Genomic DNA, 22,144 nt, shown 5'->3' on the forward strand with positions numbered 1-22,144 from the left:
TAAATAATATTTAATAAGTATAAATAGAATTGATATTTAAAGAAATTGATGATGAAGAGCTATGAAGTACTTTGAAGCCACAAAAAGTATAAGAAACCAAAATTTTCTGTCCTAGCTCCAATTATTTTTTCATTGATACGCTCGGCTATTATAAATAACCCCATCAAACTTTTATTCTCTATGTTCTATTTTCATCATATTGCTCTGAAGAAAAAAATATTAGCTCATTTTTTGGGCTGTACAATTATACATAATAGAGATGGGGCATGTGTAGAGATGGAGTGTGAGGGACAGCCACCGTGAGGGTTTTGCCTTGGCCCACCAAGCTAGCACCTTAGGTCATCCTCTCGACTGATAGGGTGCTATCTCCGGGGTCATACAGAGGTCCACAGAGTTGCTACTTGCAACCTCCTCTCGCGTGAGTTATACTCGTAGGATCAAACCAATCATCAAGATTCACTTAGCTCTAGATCATACATTGAAAATTATTGAAGATATTTACAACATGATTACATTTACATGAAATAAAAATAGAGATTACAACATACAAGGTGAAGCTTAAACTGACAATGCCTACTAACCCACCATTCTAGTTTCACTCTTACGCTTGATCACTAAACATCATAGTAACTACAGCTTTAATTTAGGGATGCCCATCCCATCATCTACTAAACCGTCGACTTAACCCATGTTTGGCTCAGGTGGTCACCAAGTCTTAAGTACCTTAACGACAGTACCATTAGTACGATTGTACTTAGAGGAGTTATTTCAGCATAAGTATTCGGTGGATGCAAGGGAATTTAATAGGCATTTGTGAGATTTGTGAAAGCATTATGTTAAGAAGATGATATGCTCATGAGTTACTAATCTAACTTGACAACTCATAGGTGTTAAAGGTGTACATGTAACAAGTGATCAACATTTCATCTCATACACAAGTTCATTAACTCTCACTAGTCTGAATCTAGAAGAGAGAACAACCAAAAAAATCCTCTCAAAGACTTCAGGCATTCAAAGAAAACTCAGCAGGGGTGTACAACTGTACCCCACATGGAGACCAAGGACGAACCTCCATACCCATGCCCGAGTAAGGGTTGCCTCATGGTTCTGACCTTTCCTTAATGTGGCTTTCTAACCCATGAATGGTACAACAATGAGCCAAAGTACTCATTTCTGAGTTACCTCATGCTACATTTCGGGCCGAATCCACGTGATTGGCAGGTCACCACTAAGTGCTCAGCTTACAGCTCCCATACATGATGTGTGGTCTGTATGGGGGGTTAGTCAGACTTACTATACTAGAGGATAGTCCTTGACTACTCCACGAGCTATGTCACTTGAGGTCCAACACTTTGAAGTGACCTTACCCCTCTTTGAGTTGAAACTCACATCAAGTTCGCCATCAAGTCTAATTAAAGGTTGGTCCTTAAGCAGGTTAATTAGAAGAAGTCAAGTTAACCCAATTGTAAGTTTTAGTGTTGGTTAAACCCGATGAAATATCTGCATGCACGGGAGTGAGTTCCTACTCACACCCGACTTCTATCTGTTGTAACCAACTCAACATATTAAGCACCCTGAGACTTAACATTAGTGTGAGGGCTAACTTTACTTAGATGAGTTGGTCTAGCTTATTGAGTCAAGTTTAGTTGATTAAGCATTATTTGAAAATGATATGCAACAACGCTTAATGAATATACAAATAATGTGTATCCAATGTAAGGTTTATTAGTAGTAGTGCCTGCCTGTCATGAAGTCTTGGTGACCTAGGGTGTTCATGATGACTCACATTCATATCTCACATCCTAGATTAACCTGCAAGAGATCATCGAAGGAGTTGGAGTTGATATTGTTCAAAAAGATTGATAAACTTGAGCAATAAAAGATTTAAACTTTTGATTCAAGATAGAGAGCTCTTCGGATGGATCAAAGGGATAACTAGTGTTGTACTAGGAGGTATATAAACATGTGCTAGGGTGGTTGGGTTTAGGGTTAAGGATTTTGCAGAAATAAAATATTCTAGATTTTTTACCAGATGGTCTGGCGTGCCGGTGGACGGTCTATGGGTGCAAACCCAAAGGTTTTTTTGGGTTGGGGTTTGATGTTCTCATAGTCAGTCAGTGCGTGCACTTTGTTGGCAATGTCACTGAATGATCGTGTGGATGGTCTGGTGCTCTGCTGGATGGTCCATGGGAACATCGATAGAACCTAGGTGGTCCACTTTATTTGTTCTTGGTGTTCTTGAGTGTGAAGCTAGGGTTATTGGGTGATGTTTCCTAAGCATGTGTGATGATCATCTAGGAGTATTTGGGTGAGCTATTGGGTTTGAGCAACCTAGGGTCTAGTCTCCTATTTGGGTGAAGCTAGTGATTAGAGATTGAGCCAAACTTGAGTAAAAGGAAAAATTCATGAACTTGTATCATGATAACTTAACTTTGATAGTTGGGTGATCCTTTGGCCACCAAGATCATGCTTAAGCCTTGCTCCTTCTTGGTTCCATGTGAGAGGAATGGGTTTGAGAAAAATCATGATTTTCTTGTAAAATCGCACAACTTCAATTAGAGAGGAATTTGAGGATTCTATGAGATGATGAAGTGAGAGGGGGATAGACCTTACACTTGTGATGATTGAGTTGCTAGCTGTCGCAGGGTAGAAACCGCGACAAGCATTATTGTTCGTCGGGTGTCACTAAGTGTGGGTCTTCGGTGGCTCGGGTGACTCAAGAACATAGAGAAGACACGGCGATGTATCCTAGTTCGGGCTATCGGGGCCCTACATCTAGCAAAAGTAGTTCTTTGTATTCGAGAGCACCCAAATCTAGGGGTTAAACAAGTGTGTGTAAGAGATTTGGAAGGGGATCGCTCGGTGCTATCCTAAGGCTCATCGACGGTGAGGTTGCTTCCCTAGCAGCGGAGAAGAAGATCGTGGGAGGAGCACTCGGTGCTCCTCTTTGGGTTGCCCCATTCTCGGTGTAGAGCTTGGATTTGTCGCTCCCAATTTTTGTCCTCCCACTACTACATTCAGACCTATCACAGACACGTTGTAACCCCCCATCACAGTCGAATTTTGGCCTCAACAGTAAGCTATAGACAGTGATGGTCATATACCTCACCGTTGGCTCCGTCACAGACTATGGTGTACACTAAAACTGTTGTATTGGCTTATGATCCATCTGTAATACGGTCCTTACTTCCGTCGTATTGGAGCACGACCCTCCTATGTGGGTATACACTATCAGCGCCGTACTAGCTTGTGATCCGCCTGTGATCAGGTCCTTGTGTCCATCGCATTGGAGCACGACCCGCATGGGTGGGTGTACACTAACACCGCCGTGTTGGCTTATGATCCATCCGTGATCAGGTTGTTGTTTCCGTCATATTGTACCATGACCCGCCTGTGTGGGTGTACACTAACACCGTTGTTTTGGTCTATGATCAGGATAACAGTCGCCTTGCACAACAACTCAATTGTGTGCAGTGCATGTTCACCATCGCTTTGGCGGCTGACATGTCTGTGTCGAGGTGGGCATCACCATCGCTTCAACGTATGAACTATCTGGTCATAGGTCATGGTCACCATCATGTTGTAGTACGATTCGCCTGTGATGATCCTTTAGTCGGTGTTGGGTTACTAAATGATTCGACAGTGATACACTATTGACCCCTGCCACATCAAACGAATAGCAGCGGTGATGGTTCGTCTGCTTCACCAATGATGAGTGGAATGGCGGTGATGAAAAAATAGCCAATGACCCTTGCATCCGATAATGACAAAATTGCATCCAGTTTTCACAATTTATTTACTAATTCAGCCAGGCCTTAATAACTTACTGAACACACACCATACAGATATAATCATTACACATCATTCATCATGTCCACAATGAAGAGTACTTTTTATAATAACAAACGATAGTAACATAACAACTGTGTCAACTGATGAATTAACACAAATGGTACATAGATAGGAGAATAAAAGTTCTGCTCCCTACAAACATACTATAACAAAAATGAGGCAGATCAGTAGATGTGAATCTGCTCCTTCAGATTGACACTCCTAGTTGTAAGACAAAGCTTCCTTTAGTTTGGTAGCCAGTGCATCATGGAACCCCTCTTCTTCCTCCCTTAGCCATTGCAGGAAAATTGTTCAAAAGCACTTAGACTCTACAACCTGCACAAACCAGCTGCATAAATAATATTCAACATACAATTGCTTTAGATACTAAGCCAAAATTGGACTATATATAGAATCAAAATAATTCCCTACCTGAAGAAAGATATGTCGTAACAAGAAAATACATCATATGCAACTTTACTGCTCTCCTACTGACTCCATGAACACGGGAATATAAGAAAGATAGTGAGATCCCTCTGGACTGTAGCCTTCCAAGTAGGTCTAGGATACCGCATGACCTAGGCAGGGAGGACAAGAACTTTTCTGCGGTTCATGTCATATGCGATTAGTGTTCTGTCCTCAGCAACAAGGAAAATTAAATTCCATTCTAGGTGAACTGTAATCACTTTGTAGTCCATATCGTAAACATCGTAACCAAATTGAATATTGTTTCATCCAAATATCTCCAGTGTGGTCATCGTATGCTTCAATGTTCATTTATCAGTACCATAGTCTTCTAGGATCCAGAATGAAATCATAGACTTTATGAACATACTAGCAGTACATAAAGACAACATGACCCTGAGCTTCATGGATAGAGATTGCTTCACCATGTGACCTATGAAATTCTCTCCATGTCTTTCCATGCATATCAGCAACAACTATTTGGGACAACTCTAGCCAGTGCATAAAACCACTAAGAAACACACTTATCGAATATGTGCATACAACTACACTCGCCCTATTCAGATTCCTTAAACATGCATGCTGCACTCTTAGATGAGTAGATGCTCAGACCTACAGGACTCACCCCGCCCTCATCTTTCCATATTCAATCACATGAAAGTGCGAGGAAACTATCGGATGGAACCCCAGCGAGCTGAACCAAAAAAATGGTTGCTATCCGGTAGTAACCGCCATTTGTTAGTCACCAGATTACAGACAACGTAGCGAAACCCAACGCACCAGCGGAGGATGAGCCTATGCCAGTAATCTGAGATCACAGCATCCTCAATGGGGGAATAAGAAAAAGCTAGCAAAACCACCCGAACCGCCCCATCCGCGGTGCCACGCCTCCGACAATAGGCCACCGCTCCCCAGATAGCACGCTGCCGCAACCGACATGGACAGGATACCGCTACTTCTCCGGACACCACGCTGCTAATCCCTATCACTTCCATTCATCAATCGATAATGGTTCCTAATGCTCACGCGGTCAACCGTCGTGGTCCGCCATCTCTGGCCGCCGTGCCACCTGCCCCACGCCACTGTGGCCTCCAAGCATCGCACATAGCCACAACCTTGCCACCCACACGTCCTCACCGTGGCCATGCTTCTCACTCTCGCACGCGCCCATCGCTGCGCCCCCATGGTAGGCTCGTCGTCGTCAACTTTGGAGCTCGCCGGAGCACGCGCTTCACTCCATATCCTTCGGTGATCGTGGCTATGTCACTATGCTGTGTGCTCGCCATTTCGGCGCTTCCTTTGAGCAGCAGGAGCTTATCCTTGGTGAGCATCCCTACCTACACACCAACTGCTTGATGAATTGCTTGAATGTCGACCTCGCGCACCCCCTCCCCTCCACCCCTCCCGCTTCGTGATGGCGACCACCAGTGATCATTGAAGGCCATAGGGTCATCCTCGGATCTAACATCCCGCCTTGATTTTGACTAGGGTATAGAGTTTCAAGACGAGATCCATCGGCTCTTCAAATCTCCGGTACACCATCCCCACCCCACTCCTGATGGCTCTTTTTTCCTTCTTGTCACCTTTAGGCGATATCTTTTCTGCCTGACAGAAGAATCAGTTGCGTTGGCTCTGCAAGCATTTTTGGGTGGCCGAGCGCTTGATTTTCATCTAAAATTTCTGAGCACCAATCATTTTCATTTCTCGGTCTTCTCCAAACAAGTTGGTTTTCATATTTACAAGCTTCGCAGAGTGATCAGCTCCACCTTTGACATCTATTTTCATCAATGGAACAATGGCACTCCCCATTGGGAATGTGAGAAACGTGCCTAGGAAGAGGAGCCGGAGAAGGAATGGACTGAAGTTCTTTCTAAGAGTTCAAAAAAAGCTGCAGCTAAGGCACAAAAAAGGTTCAAAAGGAAGTTAGCTTTGCAAAAACTCTTGTCCAACATTCCCCTCCGATCAAGTGTTCTCCACCTTTGATTCTCCATTTTGGTGCCTTCTTGATCAATCTAGATTCCCTCCCCAAGACTTCCTTGTTTGGAAACAAAAAATCTGATGTTGAACTTGATTGTGTTCTTCGGCAACCTAACATGCATCAGCCCCCAATCATGCAATCGCCGGGCGGAACCCCCGCTGATCCCTCAGTTTGCTTCTCGGATTAGATTTTGAACATGGCCCAATCTTCAAATTCCTTTGCACTTGTCTCTGGGCCCTCTTGTTCTCGCTGCTCTGGCCTAGGCAACCCCAGCGCTAGGTGTCCTGGTAACATCCGTTGCTGGAGGTGCCAAAATTTTGGTCACACAAGGAAATGATGCCTGTCATGTTCTAGACTCTGTTTAACATGGCAACCAAGATTTGCTCGTAGTGAGGGTGTACACCCACCGCCTGATCAAGAACAAGGCAATCTTTTTACACGTACCACCCCTAGCTCATTTGGAAACAAAAAATCACGTTGGGTAAAGATACGGATCTAACCCTCAATTCTCACATGGATTTATCGGATGCTTCAACTAACTTGGAACAGAAAGACCTCATTGTTGATTTGCACCTGCATCCAGCGTCACAGCCACCCGACCCCAAGCAAAATTTGGATGAAGCTTTTGGGGACATTGCAGCTAATGATGATGGGAGCTCCTCTTCTAGCGATGCTAACTCCAACATGATAGAAGAGCATGCCCGTTTTGTGGCAGCATAGAGGAGCTGTGCCAACATTTTGATCTTCAATAGGAAGGGACTCCCTAATGATACCTTCTTTAGAGCTACTAAATCCTCAGTCAACAGGGAGCCAATTGTGATTGACAGGGCCCTTGTTCAACACCCTAATATTGTAGCCCCACCGACGGCATCTACAGGATTGGAGATCATTCCATGGCAGCCTCTCAGGCATGCACTAGCTCTACAGCTCTGGCCAGTGATAGTGGAAAGCCGCTAGCAGGCGAAATCGGTAGCTGCACCATCTTCAGTGATCATTCTCCTAGATATCCAGCGTGAGCAAGGCCCATCTGAATCTAGCCCAGTTGATTTCAAATTTCAAACTTCTCCAATTTGGCCTAGCCCAGTTGAAGGAGGACAGGAAAAGCGCTATGGGCGCAGAAGTCGCAACCCTTCTCTGCCGGCTCTCTCTAACAACTCAACCACCCCTCTAGTGGAAAGCTCTGTTAGATGCAGTTCCAGAATCAATAGCGGCAAAAATGGCTTTCCTGAAGTTAGGCTGGCTGGAGAAGCCATCAAAAAAGAGGAAGACTTGTGCTGCAGTTATCATCGATGAAACCACAGGACAGGTAGGGCCAATACTGATTGAGATTTTGTAGAGTTGGGGAATAAATTGTGGTATAGTTCCTATGGAGCTATCTGAAGAAGCGTTGATGCATGCACCCAACCCCAATGTGGTGATCAATGAAGATGCTTTAGCTTAAGTCGGTTACTAGAGCTATGTCTCCTATTTCTTTTGCTTTTATCTCTGAATTGCACTGCTATGCCTTCTCTGTTTACCTGTCCATGCTAGTCGTGATAGGAATTACTTCCCCACACATCGGTTACAATGAATAACACAACTTGGTAAATTTTGTACTGGAACATCCGTGGGATCAATGCGGTCAGTAAATGGGAGGTTGTGCAAGATAAGATTGAAAAAGTGCTTGCTCGGTTCTCTTTTTATAGGAGACAAAAAAGGAACACTTTGACATGGCGTTTATTAGGAATTTTGCTCCTAGGAATTTTGACCGTTTTGAATTCGTTCCATCAATGGGTGCCTCAGGTGGTATTTTGGTGGTATGGAATAGCTCATGTTTTGTGGGTCAGGTGGTAGACAAGCAGCAATTTGGCATTACGATCACTTTCTCCTTGACCCATAATTCTAACACTTGGCACCTTACTTCTGTCTATGGTCCTTGCACTGAACCGAATTGGTTGGAGTGCAATAGTTGGTTCCAAAGTCACAATATTGCAGATACAGATAATTGGATTTTTCTAGGGGATTTTAACTTCTATAGATCATTGCAGAATCGTAACATACCCGGGGGGAATTTGGCAGATACTTTCATTTTTAATGATGCGATCGAGCATCTTGGGCTGGTTGAACTCCAAATAAAGGGCAGGGCATTCACCTGGAGTAATATGTAGAATGAACCGTTGTTGGAACAACTAGATTGGTTTTTCACCTCTGTTGACTGGACTATTGATTATCCAAATATTGAGGTTCTCCCCATGGCCAAGATCACTTCTGATCATATCCCATGTAAAGTCACCATAGGGACCATTATACCTGTAATATTTTTCACTTTGAGAATTTCTGGGTGGAGCATGCAGGCTTCTATGACATAGTACAAAATCAATGGCTTACTCCAACCTCAACTACATGCTACTAGAACAGTCTCTGCTAAATTTAACGGTTTAAGAGGGGCTTTAAAAGAATAGAGCAAGAGTCTATCTACCCTGTCAGTCCTAATATCTAACTACAACAAAGTCATTCTCTTCCTGGATGCCTTGGAGGATAGGCGAAGTCTGTTTAATCCAGAGTCTAATCTCCAATATTTGGTGAAGACACAGCTCTCCACTCTCCCACTACAAGAATGAGTATTGGAAGAAGAGATACACTATTAATAGAATTAAATTTGGAGATGAATGCACAAAATTTTCCCACAGTATGGCGACCATCTCTTTCAGAAGGAACTCTATTCCGCATTTGATGAATGAGCAAGGTGCATGGGTTCAGGATCATGACAGCAAGGCGGGCCTCTTGTTAAATTCCTTCAGAAATCGCATGGAGATCAGCTCTAACCCCACGATGGTCTTTGATCTCGACTCCCTCATTGACACAGTAACAGATCTGGAAGTTCTTGCTCTACGTTTTTAGCATGAGGAGATTGACTTAATCATACGGCGCATGACAACCGACAAGGCACTGGGAGCAGACGGATTCAACGGTATATTTATGAAGAGATGTTGGTCCATTATCAAGAATGATTTCTATGCGCTATGTGAAGAATTTTTTTGCATCTCAGTGAACTTAGAATGCATCAATAGCTCCTTCATTACTTTGGTGCCGAAAGTAAGCAACCCAGAAACTGTTAGTGATTTTCGGCCAATATCTCTTCTAAACATCAGTCTAAAGCTCCTCACTAAGATCTTAGCGGATAGATTACAATCAATTATTCTCAATCTTGTGCATAAAAATCAATATGGCTTCATTAGGTCCCGCTCGATCCAAGATTGTCTTGCATGGAGTTTTGAATATATACACCAGTGTCACCATTCGCGTCGCCAGGCTATAGTTTTAAAACTTGATTTCGAGAAGGCGTTCGATACAGTGGAGCACTCAACAATCCTATTGATGTTGCAGAAATTGGGATTCTCAGACAGGTATCTAGCATGGATTTAGAACATCCTTTCTTCTGGGCCCTCGGCAATGTTACTAAATGGCATGCCCGGCAAGTTCTTCAAATGCAAGCATAGGGGGGAGGTAGGCAAGGCGACCCTTTATCGCCTTTACTCTTTGTGTTGGCTGCGGAACTAATACAAGTTTTAGTGAACAAAGCTACAAATATGAACCTGCTCAAAGCCCCAATACCTCATGAGGTCGACGAGTTCCCCATAATTCAATATGTGGATGACACCGTTCTCGTATTATAGGCGGACACGAGTCAGCTCTTCTTCCTAAAGGCGCTCTTGCATAGCTTTGAGATATCTACAGGCTTAAAAGTTAATTACCGGAAGTCACATATGATTCCCATTAATGTGAGTCATGAAGATATGCAGATCCTAGCTAGTACATTTGGCTGTCAGATTGGTATGTTCCCCTTTACATATCTGGATTTGTCGATGGGCACTACCAAGCCAAGGATAGAAGATCTAACGCCTATCATGGATAGGGTCGAAAGAAGATTATCAGCATGCTCCACATGGTTGTCTTAATCAGGCAGACTACGGATGGTCAACTCCGCTATCACCCCCATTATCACCTACACCCTCTGCACAATCAAAGTCCTGAAGGGCTTCATTGATAACATCAACCGAGCTAGGAAGCAATGTCTTTGGCGAGGGAGTGATGAAGCAGCAAAAGGAGGTAACTTGGTAGCTTGGCCCACCATTATGAAGCCTAAGGATAAAGGGGGCTAGGAGTGATTAACTTGAGATTACAAAATGATGCGCTATTACACAAGCAACTCCACAAATTCTACAACAAAGAGGATGTGCCTTGGGTGAGATTGGTTTGGGATACCTATTACATGGACAAAGCCCCACACACTTGCAGAGAGCTTGGCTCCTTTGGGTGGCGTGATGTGATGAGACTCAATGGCATCTATAGAAGGATTGCTAGGTGCACTCTAGGAGATGGCTCCACAATCACTTTCTAGGAGGATCAATGGCTGGATTCAGTGCTTGCTATCCAATACCCTAGGCTATTCTCCTACGCCAAAAACAAAACCATCTTAGTCCATAGTATGATGCTAGAAGAGGATCTAAGTGAAGTTTTTATGCTCCCTCTATCGACACATGCCCATGATGAGCTACTGCACCTTCAGGACCGCTTGGTTTAGTTATAGTATGATGACACCACGGTAGATGCGTGGACCATGATCTGGGGCGATAAATATTCTTCTCGCCAGTTCTATTCATATGCCTTTAGTTGGGTTGAAAGTCATCCATATTACAAAGTGCTTTGGAAGTCTCAGTGCACCCCCCGTGTCAAATTCTTTGCATGGCTGATACTAGTGGATCGTCTCAACACCAAGACAATGCTAAGAAGAAGGAACCTAAATGTTCAAGATGACACTCTCTGTGTCATGTGTTCTACTGAGATTGAGGAGGACATTGATCACCTATTCTTTGAGTTCGCCTTTGCGGTATAGTGCTAGGCTTCGATAAACTTCAGCTGGGACACATCTTTGCCACTGCCAGAAAGATTTATAAGGGGGTGTGTGACGTTCACGGCTTGGAATTCTTCATGGAAGCATCTATTATAGCGGCTTGGGAGCTTTGGAAATTGCACAACGACAAGATCTTCCAACGCTGGGATCCCACGCATAGTATTTGGCTAGCAAATTTTAAACATCAATGTTTGTCTCAATCTGTTAGATTTAGGGATGATCTTACGTCATCTTTTTGCTTTTGGCTTGGTGCTTTTAGTTAACTCAGGTTTGTAACTATGCTAGCCTTTTTTTAATACATATTAAAACCACTATGGGGATCTCCCCCATAGTCTTTTGTGTAAAAAAACATCCTCAATGGGGAAGGGCATGAAGGTCACGGAGGGGTATTCACCGATGATGCTGGTGAACTTGTGTTTGCCTTTCTAGCTGCGATAGAAGAATGCGGCGACAATTTGGGGCAGCTCCTTACGGTACTCGGATTTGGAGATGAGGTGGTTCTAGGAGCGACAGAAACACTTGTAGCTACACAAGGAGTGGGTGGTGAGGTGGCAAAGGATGAGGACCAAGACATGGTCTGTGGGGACGACCACTTCGTTCCTCTTGTTGGGGGCCTCCTCCTCTATCTTGACTAGGATTTGGTGGAGCAAGGCCGATGATGGAAGTGGTGACATTGTTGCCTGAATCAAAGGAGCGCCTACAGAGATTGGATCATGAGCTCCTTAGTAAACATATGGAAGCTTGCTTCGTACTCAGATGAGTGAAGAGGGGAATAAAAATCCTAGAAAGATGGAGGGAAGTGCGAAAGCATTACCATTGCCTTTGGATCCTGCGGGATTGAGCTGGAGCGGCCACGGTGGTGATGAGTACCAGCCTAGTCACCGGTGGATCTGTGTGGGCCCTGCCGATGAGGCGTACCGATGCAGGGTACTAGCTTGTCGGTGGTGAGTGGCGGCTTGCAGCTCGTTGAGTGTTGACGGTCAATATTGATGATAATAAACCATCAATTTACCTTTAATACATTCTCAAATTTAATCACCAATATAGGTGTTGTAGTTTAAATTAACTATTTCCATGAGTTCTAGTGATTTTATAATTACAAGTGAATTTACTCAGAAAATAAGATAAAGTGTACCATATTCTTACAAGGGATCAAATCCAACCGCGACAAAACCAACTCCACTTGGCCCCAAACCATCCTCCATGGGCCAGAGATGAATTTCCAAGTGGATGGGGTCATGGTTGGGTCAAGCGACCCCACCTGTAGGTCGGGCGACCCCCTAGACCCACCTGTCAGCACCGCGGTTTCTCCACTGACTTTAAGGATTAATCTCCACCTTTCATTCAAGTCGGTTTGATCCGATGGTGGTCATGATAATTGGTGAGGATTGATGATGTGGCGATTACTTGCCTGCTACTCCATCCTTCCTATAAAAGGACCCCTAGACCCCCTCCTGGAAGGCATCCTAATTCATTAAGAGATCCAATTCAGAAGGAGAGAGTAGAACTCCATATATCATTAGTTCTAGTATAGTTAGCTAAAGTAAGATTAGTGTTATTGCTCATGAGTCCGGATCTGTCTCTAGAAGACTTGGTAACATCAATGTATCTTTTATTTCTTATTGTGACTCTGATCTTAATTTATATTGTGTTTCTCTTTATTGTGTTCTTAGTTTATTTTAAGTATATGTTTAGCATAACTTTAGTTTCCTTTGAGTTTATATATGAGTTCATAGAGCGCTCAATTCAGTACTCGAGTGAGTTGAGTAGCTGAACTTTGTGTAAGCATGGTGCTTAGACATAGTTTTGCCTATGGATACTACTTATATTCTAAGACTTGGTAGATCAATGTGTGTGACATTTTCTCATTGATTTTCTATAGTCCAAGCTCAGCGTCTAGGCCTAGTAGGACCAGAGTCATTAGTTGAGTAGTTATACTTTTATATTTCTCTTTTAGTGATGTCCCATATATATAAATAAGAAGTGATTATTGTTTTAATGTATTTATTAAATAACTTAGAATTATTTTATTTGTTTATTTCTTAAGTTAACTATAATATTTTATGAGTATCTATTTCTCTCTGAATTGTTATAAACTTATATTATTGAATATCTTAAACTTACCCCTTATAAGAGTAAGTGTTTAGTTTGTGATTTTATCATAAATAAATATTTATCAATGCCATATGTGCCATGTTTCCTCCTAGTGGTAAAAATATAAATAACGATACCTGGATTACTCCTAGTGAAATGCTACAATGGTATATCTATGCGCTTGCAGAATTCTCAATTTCTTATTGACTCTATTAAATACCAACACTAAGTAGGGGCGGTCGCGTAGTTCAGCACTAGGGAGTAGTAGCGGTGATGAGGAACAAAAACTATGGGCAAGGAGAAAGACATAGGGTGGGGAGCATGCTTTGTAAGCAATAGTATCAGACATGAAAATGAAAATTGTGCACAACTTTGTAAAAACGCGCAGGACACACGCGCGGGCATGGAAATTGATGAAAGTGTTACCATCTAGACCATCTGCAAAGTGGCGATGAAGGCTACCGGCGGTGGTGATTGGGTTCGACAAAGATGTTAGCACCTAACAACGGCCATGTCATATGGTGTCATACATGTCAAAGGCACACAAATGGAACGTTCTAGGCTATAGTAAACATAGAGATGTTCAAAGTTGAAACTCAAAGTAACTAGTAGTATGAACAATTTTGTACAGGATGTAGAGGTAGGTTACAATCCAACTACTCATGGGGAGCATGAAGGATGATGTCCAATACATCCATCACGGCTGAGACGGCCTCAGCCATGGGCTAAAAGTAGATGACGAGGTCCTCTTGGTCGTGAAAGGATGATCGTGGTGGGAACCCCGGCTCTAGCCCACATAGGCCACCATGCCAAAGCTGGGCGGTGGGCAGGGCCCTAATGGCCCCTTAGCGAATGCAATAGTTGGTCACCTCCATGACCCACACCGGCATGGCATGGAGACACTGCTGCATTATCCCCCGCAGGTGCCACTGCACGGACAGCGGCGACTGCTGTCTGGTTGAGGGCATTGAATCGGCGACAATTTTCCACCAACAACTGGGCGATGAAATAGGCGTCGTCATTGGCATCCCGGCGAATGAGGTTCGCCTCCGTCGTCTATCGGGCCAGGTCATCATTGGCCCGATGCGACTTTGCTGCCTCGGCCTGCACAACATTGAGCTGCTCCTCAACGGCTAAAAAAGGTGACAAGAAAACCCTACAACTCAACACACGACGTCGCATCACACGATGTGAAAGAGCAACATTGTGCCTAATGACTTACCAACGAGCCACGTGTTGGTATTTCTTAACATCTATAGAAAGAATATACAAGCGTATGGAATTACCATTGTAGCTTTCACCCAAAAGTATTTAGGGTATCATATTTTCCACAGGGAATGAAGGTATTTCTTCTAGCTGATTCGTCCAAGGACAACACAAGAATATCTAATAAGGGTAGAGATGGATTCCTATGGCTTAGGGTCTAAGGACAGATAAACTTTAATCCTACTTGCTGACTTCGGGCACCGAGCACACCTGGTCTGCTAGGCGATCCTAGCTTATGGCTTTACGTCATACCCGAACGTGGTGGATTACAAGGAACGGATAGAGCTGTCACCATCTACCGCCTACCCCTCAACCATGGAGTACGAGGTAAACAAAGATATCCTCTAGCCTAGACACCATGTCTACGTGATCGACTACTACTCTAGCATCGATTAGGGTTATCCATCTTTATCAGGGCCCTCTACTAGAGTATCCGCTATGAGAATGGACGATGGACCCATAAGCAAATAAGAGTATAGCTTAAGTAATCAAAAGACTTGTGACCCTAAGAATCATGAACACTTATTGAGATACTCGTCGAGGTACAAAGCTTATGTTCATCGAGGTACAAGCATGGGGAGAATACCGACAAGTCTGCCACTTCCTCGAACTCTCCCTTACATCTCTCCCTACTACTTTTCTAGCTAGCTTGGGCCTAAGCCCTTGGAGTGGTGTTGCTCTTTCTTTTTTTTGGTGCTCTTCTTCTCTTGTGTGTTGTTCAAATGAAGAGGGGGTTGTTGACATCGTTTTTTGCACGTGTCAAAATGATCAGAGTGGGCTAATCGGCAGGAGGAAAGTTACTGTATACGCTGACAGTCGATGAAAATCAGCTTGTAAAGATGGTTGCCGATGAATGGTGGTGATCGATGGAAAGGTTGATTTAGACTCGGGCGTTGTCGATAAGGTTGGAGATGTTATTGTCGATGCCGATGAAGGAAGGCTTGAAAACTACTGCCGATGAAACAGGAAGTATGCCGATGGAAAGGGGGTCGGTGAGAATTCCATCGTAATTGAGGCGGACAGGGAAATAGATAGGAGTTGATTTCCTTTTCTATATTTGTTAGAGTATGATTCATGTAAGAGTCACGTGTTTCCTTAGATATGGACTTGGTGTCCTAGTCGTATTTGATTATGTCTCTTTAGATCAGGGTATAAATATAGATTGAGGGGCAATATAATATATATCAATCAATATCAAAACCAATTTTTACTCCTATTTGCATCTACTTACTTTTCGGCGACTTCGTCAATTTGCATATTTTTCCTTTTTACGAGTTCTCATTGATTCGGCGAGTTGCATCGCTTCAGTGCGACCTTCGGCGATTCTCGAGTTCCGTGTGAGTACCTCTTGGCCGTGACTTCCGGGCGTATCGCTGTTGTCAGGACCAAAGTGCTCGTATCTTCATCCTTGTCGATTAATAGGTCAAATCGACTGGCACGCTTTGGATATCGATTCGGGTATTAGCCCTTTGTGTTTGTAGATCCACTTTTGCATCAACACATCTTTTGGCACGCTCGGTGGGACAAATCAATCCGATCAATATGTTCAATCCCGAGATCGATTCAGGGAACATTATCGTGGTATTAGAAGAAGATCTTAAGGAAGAGCAGAGGCAGGCTATGGAAAAGGCTGTAGAAGAATACATGCAGCTTTGTCTGAAATCGTTTAGCCTGAACAAGAGTGGACAAGTCATCCAGAAGCAAGATTTGCCATTGTCTCGGTAGGTTACCTTTGACTCCAATCCTGGTAAACTTCAAGAGATGGTTAATTCTACAGTAAATCATGCTTTGATTAATCATTCCAATGTGCTGTCCAATACTGTTCATAATGTTGTGGTTCGAACTCTCAAAGGACAAGCGTCACCGCATTATGTTGGGCCTGCCTATCACCAACCAGAACCGGCATCTGTCAATACTCCAGCTCCCTCGGCCGTTGTGGGTACAGAAGTTACTTCTCCTCCAGTATCGGTAGGCTTAATATTCAATCTACACCGATATGATCAGATTCGGTATTACTAGGAGGACGAGTTCAGCTTAATACAGATCTATCGGCATCAGCTATGTCAGGCCCTGTGTCTCAGAATAGCCAGATTCCTGCTAATTGGTAGGGATATGGTATGCCTCCGGAGTCATCTGCTTTCAATCCTAGGTTACCTCAAGTGTTTGATGCAGTAGGAAAAGCTCCTATACCATCGGCTGTTTCGTCGATGGCTTAAGTGCCTCAATATGCCACAGCAACTACTGTGCAACCAACTTTAGGAGGTTTCCAGATGCCTTTGGTTCAAACATCCAATTCAAGTCCATCGGTAAGCTTACTGCCGATGCAGCAGAAAGCCCCTGCTATGAGTCAAATTGGGGTTCAGTTCATGCCTCAAGCTGGTTATAATTATCCAACAATATCAGCAAATTACCAGCCATCAGTAAGTTTTGTACCGATGAGTTCTAATAATGGTTGGTCAGGACAGTTACCTGTTCAACATACAGTTCAGCAAAATCAGCAGGTTGCAGGGATTCAACAAGGTCATATGCAAGCTGGTTTCCAGAATCAAGCATCGGCAGCTTAGCCGATGAATCCTTTCCAACAGGTTAATGGACCACAAGTAACGGCAAATATGCCGATTGCTGGAGATCGTGGGCCACAAAGATATGTGGAGGGATATCAGCAGGCACCTCCTGTAGAAATTCAGCCAGTTCGTCAGCAGGAGGCTGATGCTTTTTGGGCCGATAAGATAGCAAAAATTATGAAGGATCAGTTTGGGATAAAGCCTAAGGTCAATACTTATTCTTATCGGACTCCATACCCTCCTGCATATGATTTAATTCCTCTCCCAAATCGGTACAAGGTACCAGATTTCACTAAATTCTCTGGGCAAGATGATACATCAATAATGAAACACGTCAATCGCTTCATTATTCAATGTGGAGAGGCAGCTAGCAAAGATGAATTAAGAGTTCGATTATTTTCATCATCTTTGTCTGGATCGGTATTTACATGGTTCATTTCATTACCACCAAATTCTATTATTACTTGGGTTGATCTAGAAAAACAATTTCATAAGTATTTCTTTGCTGGAATCCATGAAAAGAAGCTTACCGATTTAGTAAAATTGAGACAGCGTAATGATGAATCGGTAGAAAGCTTTGTGCAAAGGCTACGAGATGTAAAAAATAAGTGCTACAGCCTGGTGCTGGATGATCGACAGCTTGCTGATCTAGCTTTCTAAGGGTTATTGCCACATCTTAAAGACAGATATGCTTCTCAGGAGTTTGAAAGCCTCAGTCATCTTGTGCAAAGGATCTCTGATCAAGATACTAGGGTTTTTGAACCTAAAAAGAATTGGAGTAAAAAAGTATCATTTGTTGAAGAAGTAGGAGATTCTGATTCTGATGAAGAACCAGTTATCGGCTTAGCTGAGTGGGTTAAGAATAAAAAGCCGATATCTTGTCCCTTTGGTCAGAAAGAGCCAAAAAAGTTTACCTTTGATATCACCAAGGCCCACAAGATATTTGATCTTCTGCTTCAAGAGGGCCAAATTAAGCTGTCACCTAATCATGTGATCCCATCGGCAGAAGAGTTGAAGAAGATCTTGTACTGCAAATGGCACAATGCAACTTCACACAGTACAAATAAGTGTAAGGTGTTCAGGCAACAGTTACAATCGGCTATTGAATCTGGGAGAATTAAGTTTGGTACTTCCAAGGCCCAGAAGCCGATGAAAATTGATCAATACCCTTTTCCAGCAAATATGTTGGAGGCCAAAGGGAAGACCAAGGTATTGACGTCAGAGGCTACTGAGAAAAATGCATCAGTGGATCCCCAACATCGGATAACTACTGATGATGCAAAAAGTAAGGGTTTGCTGGGAGAAAGCATTAGTTCCAAAAACCCTCCTCGACCTGGCATTGTGATTACCCATCGAAGGCAGCAAGAGGGTTGGCGTCAGCGTAAGGACCGATATCGACAACAGCAAGAAGAGAGACGTTGGGAAGAATGGTATCGGCATAAAGATCATTGGAGGTGCCCGTTTTTCATCCATTGCTGGGAAGAAGGTATTAAATTGCCAACTGTTGAAAATTGCCCTGAGTGCAATGGTTATTATGGGGTCAATCGGTCAGAAAGGAGGTTTCAACCTGGCAATCTGGGTTTATTTATCAATGAGCCGATCAGAGGCAGAGCATCAGTGCATGATCGGCTGGGGGGCAGACTTAGTGTATATGAAAGGCTTGGTAAACGCGCTAGATATTTTCCAAGGAATCAAGAGGAGTTTGAGGAGATGGAAAACGCAAGAGTTCCCGATGAAAAAATATTCTACAGGGACCCTAATATACGCCGTGTAGAATCAACTGGGACCTGTTATCAGCCGGTTTGGAAAACCAAGTTTCCTCGATGGTGCCCGGAGGGTCTAACAAAGACACAGAAAAGGAGGATGCAACGTGAGCATCAGGAGGATTTATACCGAGAGGAAAATTCCTCCAATGAGAGGTCCGGTCATCAGCAGTGGTAGGTAAAACACAAAAATAAGGGTCCATCGGCAGATGTTAATATGGTATTCATGTTGCCGATGGAGTTTTTGGCACTATCTGATAATGAGGAAGAAGTTATTCTCTCTGATCAAGTAGCTCAGTTGACACTAGATCCAATGATGGCTGTTTTTGAGAAACCTACCGATGACGAGAGACAGCATCTTAAGGCTTTGTTTGTGAAAGGCAGAGTTGATGGGCAGCCTGTATCTAAGATACTTATCGACGAAGGGGCTGCGATTAATATTATGCCTTATGTGATGTATCGGAAACTTGGTAAGGGAGATCAATACTTGACCAAAACCGATATGATGCTGGAGGATTTTGAAGGCAATGTGTCACCGGCTAAAGGGGCAGTATGCGTTGAATTGACCATCGGCAGCAAAACCTTGCCGATGATGTTCTTTGTTATTAATGGCAAGGGTGCATATAATCTGCTTCTAGGGAGGGATTGGATTCATGCTAATTGTTGTGTTCCTTCTACAATGCATCAATGCCTCATACAGTGGATTGGGGATAAGATTGAGTTTGTCCCTGGTGATTCTTCTTATGTCATCGCATCGGCAGAATCAGATACTTATGAGCGAACTAAATGCATATCAGGAGAAGTTTGGGAAAAAGAGTTCCTTAGAGTTGCTGATTATGAAATTCCACCGATCCAAGCAGTCGGTTCTGAAGAAGAGTTTTAATGGATAGGTTTGCCGATGATGGAAAATTAGGTCAAGGGTTCACATCGGCAGATGATTTAGTAGAAGTAGATATTGGTGATGGCGATTGGCCAAGACCTACTTTTATTAGTGCTAAGTTAGATTCCAAGTGTAAGCAGCAAATAACTGATTTGTTAAAAGAGTATAAAGATTGTTTTGCTTAGGATTATACTGAGATGCCTGGATTAGACCGATCGATAGTTGAACATCGGTTATCTATCAAATCTAGATTTTGGCCACATCAGCAGCCAGCGCGCCGATGCAACCCTAATATACTTCCTGACATTAAGGCCGAAATAACTAAATTAATTGAGGCAAAGTTTATTCGGCAGTGTCGATATGTAGAGTGGATCTCTAATATGGTTCCTGTTTATAAGAAAAATGGAAAACTTCGTATTTGTATTGATTTCAGAAATCTCAACAAAGCCACACCGATGGATGGCTATCTAATGCCGATTGCTGATTTGTTGATTGATGCTGCAGCCGGACATCAAATTATCAGCTTCATGGATGGTAATGCAGGTTAGAATCAAATATTCATGGCTGAAGAAGATATTTCCAAGACTGCTTTCAGATGTCTAGGTCATGTAGGGTTGTTTGAGTGGATAGTCATGACGTTTGGTTTGAAAAATGCCGGCGCTACTTATCAAAGAGCTATGAACTTTATTTTTCATGAATACATCGGCACATTAGTGGAGATCTACATTGATGATGTAGTGATTAAGTCTGGAGATATCACAAAACATCTAGCCGATCTACGAAAGATACTGGAGTGCACAAGCATGGATTGAAGATGAATCCTAATAAATGTGCATTTGGTGTATCGGCAGGTCAATTCTTGGGTTTTATGGTGCATCAGCGGGGCATCGAAATCAGTAGGAAGTATATTGATGCAATTAACAAGGTGGTAGCTCCTGACAATAAAACTAAATTGCAATCTTTGATCGGTAAGATTAATTTCATTAGAAGATTCGTATCTAATCTGTCGGGTAAGATCAAAGCTTTCAGTCCATTACTTAAATTGAAAGCCGATCAGGAATTTGTATGGGGAGCTGAGCAGCAGTTAGCCCTAGATGAAATTAAGAAATATTTAACAAATCCTCCAGTGCTAGTTCCACCTCAACATGGGAAACCTTTCAGGTTGTATTTGTCAACTGATGATACCGTTATCGGTTCAGCTCTTATTCAAGAATTTGAAGGGAAAGAACGTGTTATTTATTATTTGAGCAGAAGATTAGTGGATGCTGAGACAAGGTATTCGGCCATCAAAAAATTATGTCTGTGTTTATACTTTTCTTGTGTCAAATTAAGACATTATTTGTTATCTGCTGAATGTACGGTCATATGCAAAGACGACGTAGTCAAGTATATGTTGTCAATGCCGATATTAAGTGGTAGAATCGGTAAGTGGATTTTAGCATTATCAGAATTTGAACTACGTTACGAATCGACTAAGGCAGTTAAGGGGCAGGTTATGGCTGATTTTGTCACTCAGCATTGTAATACAGTGGACTCTCTGGAGGTTGCTCCTTGGACACTTTTCTTCGATGGGTCCACATGTGGTGAAGGAGCAGGTATCGGCATTGTGTTGATTTCACCTCAAGGAAGGAAGTATGAGTTTTCATTGCCGATTATTGCTACATCGACAAACAATCAGGCTGAATACCAAGCCTTGATAAAAGGGTTAGAATTGCTGAAGGAGATACGTGCTGATACTGTTGAAATCTTTGGTGATTCTATGCTAGTTATAAATCAATTGGCTGGGATTTATGAATGCCGAAGTGAAGTTTTAATTTCGTATTATGAAAGATGTTTGCAATTGTTGAAAGGGTTTAGAGATTTTCGTCTTGAACATATTTCTCGACTGCATAATGAAGAGGCTAATCGACTAGCTCAGCATGCTTCAGGGTATCAGCCTATTCAGGAAGTGCTAACATCGGCAGTCGATACCAATGACTGGAGAAAGGAGATTGTCGATTATTTAAAGGATCCATATAAAAAGGTTGAAAGACGTATAAGGTTCCAAGCTACCAAGTATGTGCTCCTCGATGATGAATTATATTATCGAACTATAGATGGAGTTTTACTCAGATGTGTTAGCAGTGATGAATCAAAAAGCTTGATGGGTGAAATTCATGAAGGAGTGTGTGGAGCGCATCAATCGGCTTTCAAGATGAAGTGGATGATCAGAAGGAATGGATACTATTGGCTGACTATTCTTGAAGATTGTTTTAAATATTATAAAGGATGTCAGGGGTGTCAAAAGTTTAGTAATATTCAAAGAGCGCCTACATCGGCTATGAACCCTATAATTAAACCTTGGCCGTTCCGGGGATAGGCTATCGATCTCATCGGTCAGATTTATCCGCCATCGAGCAAAGGATATAA

The 22,144-nt window shown here is 42.9% G+C and overlaps 1 long non-coding RNA gene across 1 annotated transcript in view; it reads left to right on the forward strand.

The window, feature by feature from the left end:
• The first annotated feature begins 5,143 nt into the window (after positions 1 to 5,143).
• Positions 5,144 to 22,144, forward strand: part of LOC136490166 (uncharacterized) — a 48,920-nt gene continuing 31,919 nt past the window's right edge. The window contains exons 1-2 of the long non-coding RNA XR_010767538.1: positions 5,144 to 5,619; positions 5,785 to 5,829. This is a non-coding gene — a long non-coding RNA (uncharacterized lncRNA). The remainder of the gene's footprint in view (positions 5,620 to 5,784; positions 5,830 to 22,144) is intronic.

This window comes from Miscanthus floridulus, chromosome 1 (genome assembly GCF_019320115.1).
Source record: "Miscanthus floridulus cultivar M001 chromosome 1, ASM1932011v1, whole genome shotgun sequence".
In the NCBI taxonomy this organism is placed as follows: Eukaryota; Viridiplantae; Streptophyta; class Magnoliopsida; order Poales; family Poaceae; genus Miscanthus; species Miscanthus floridulus.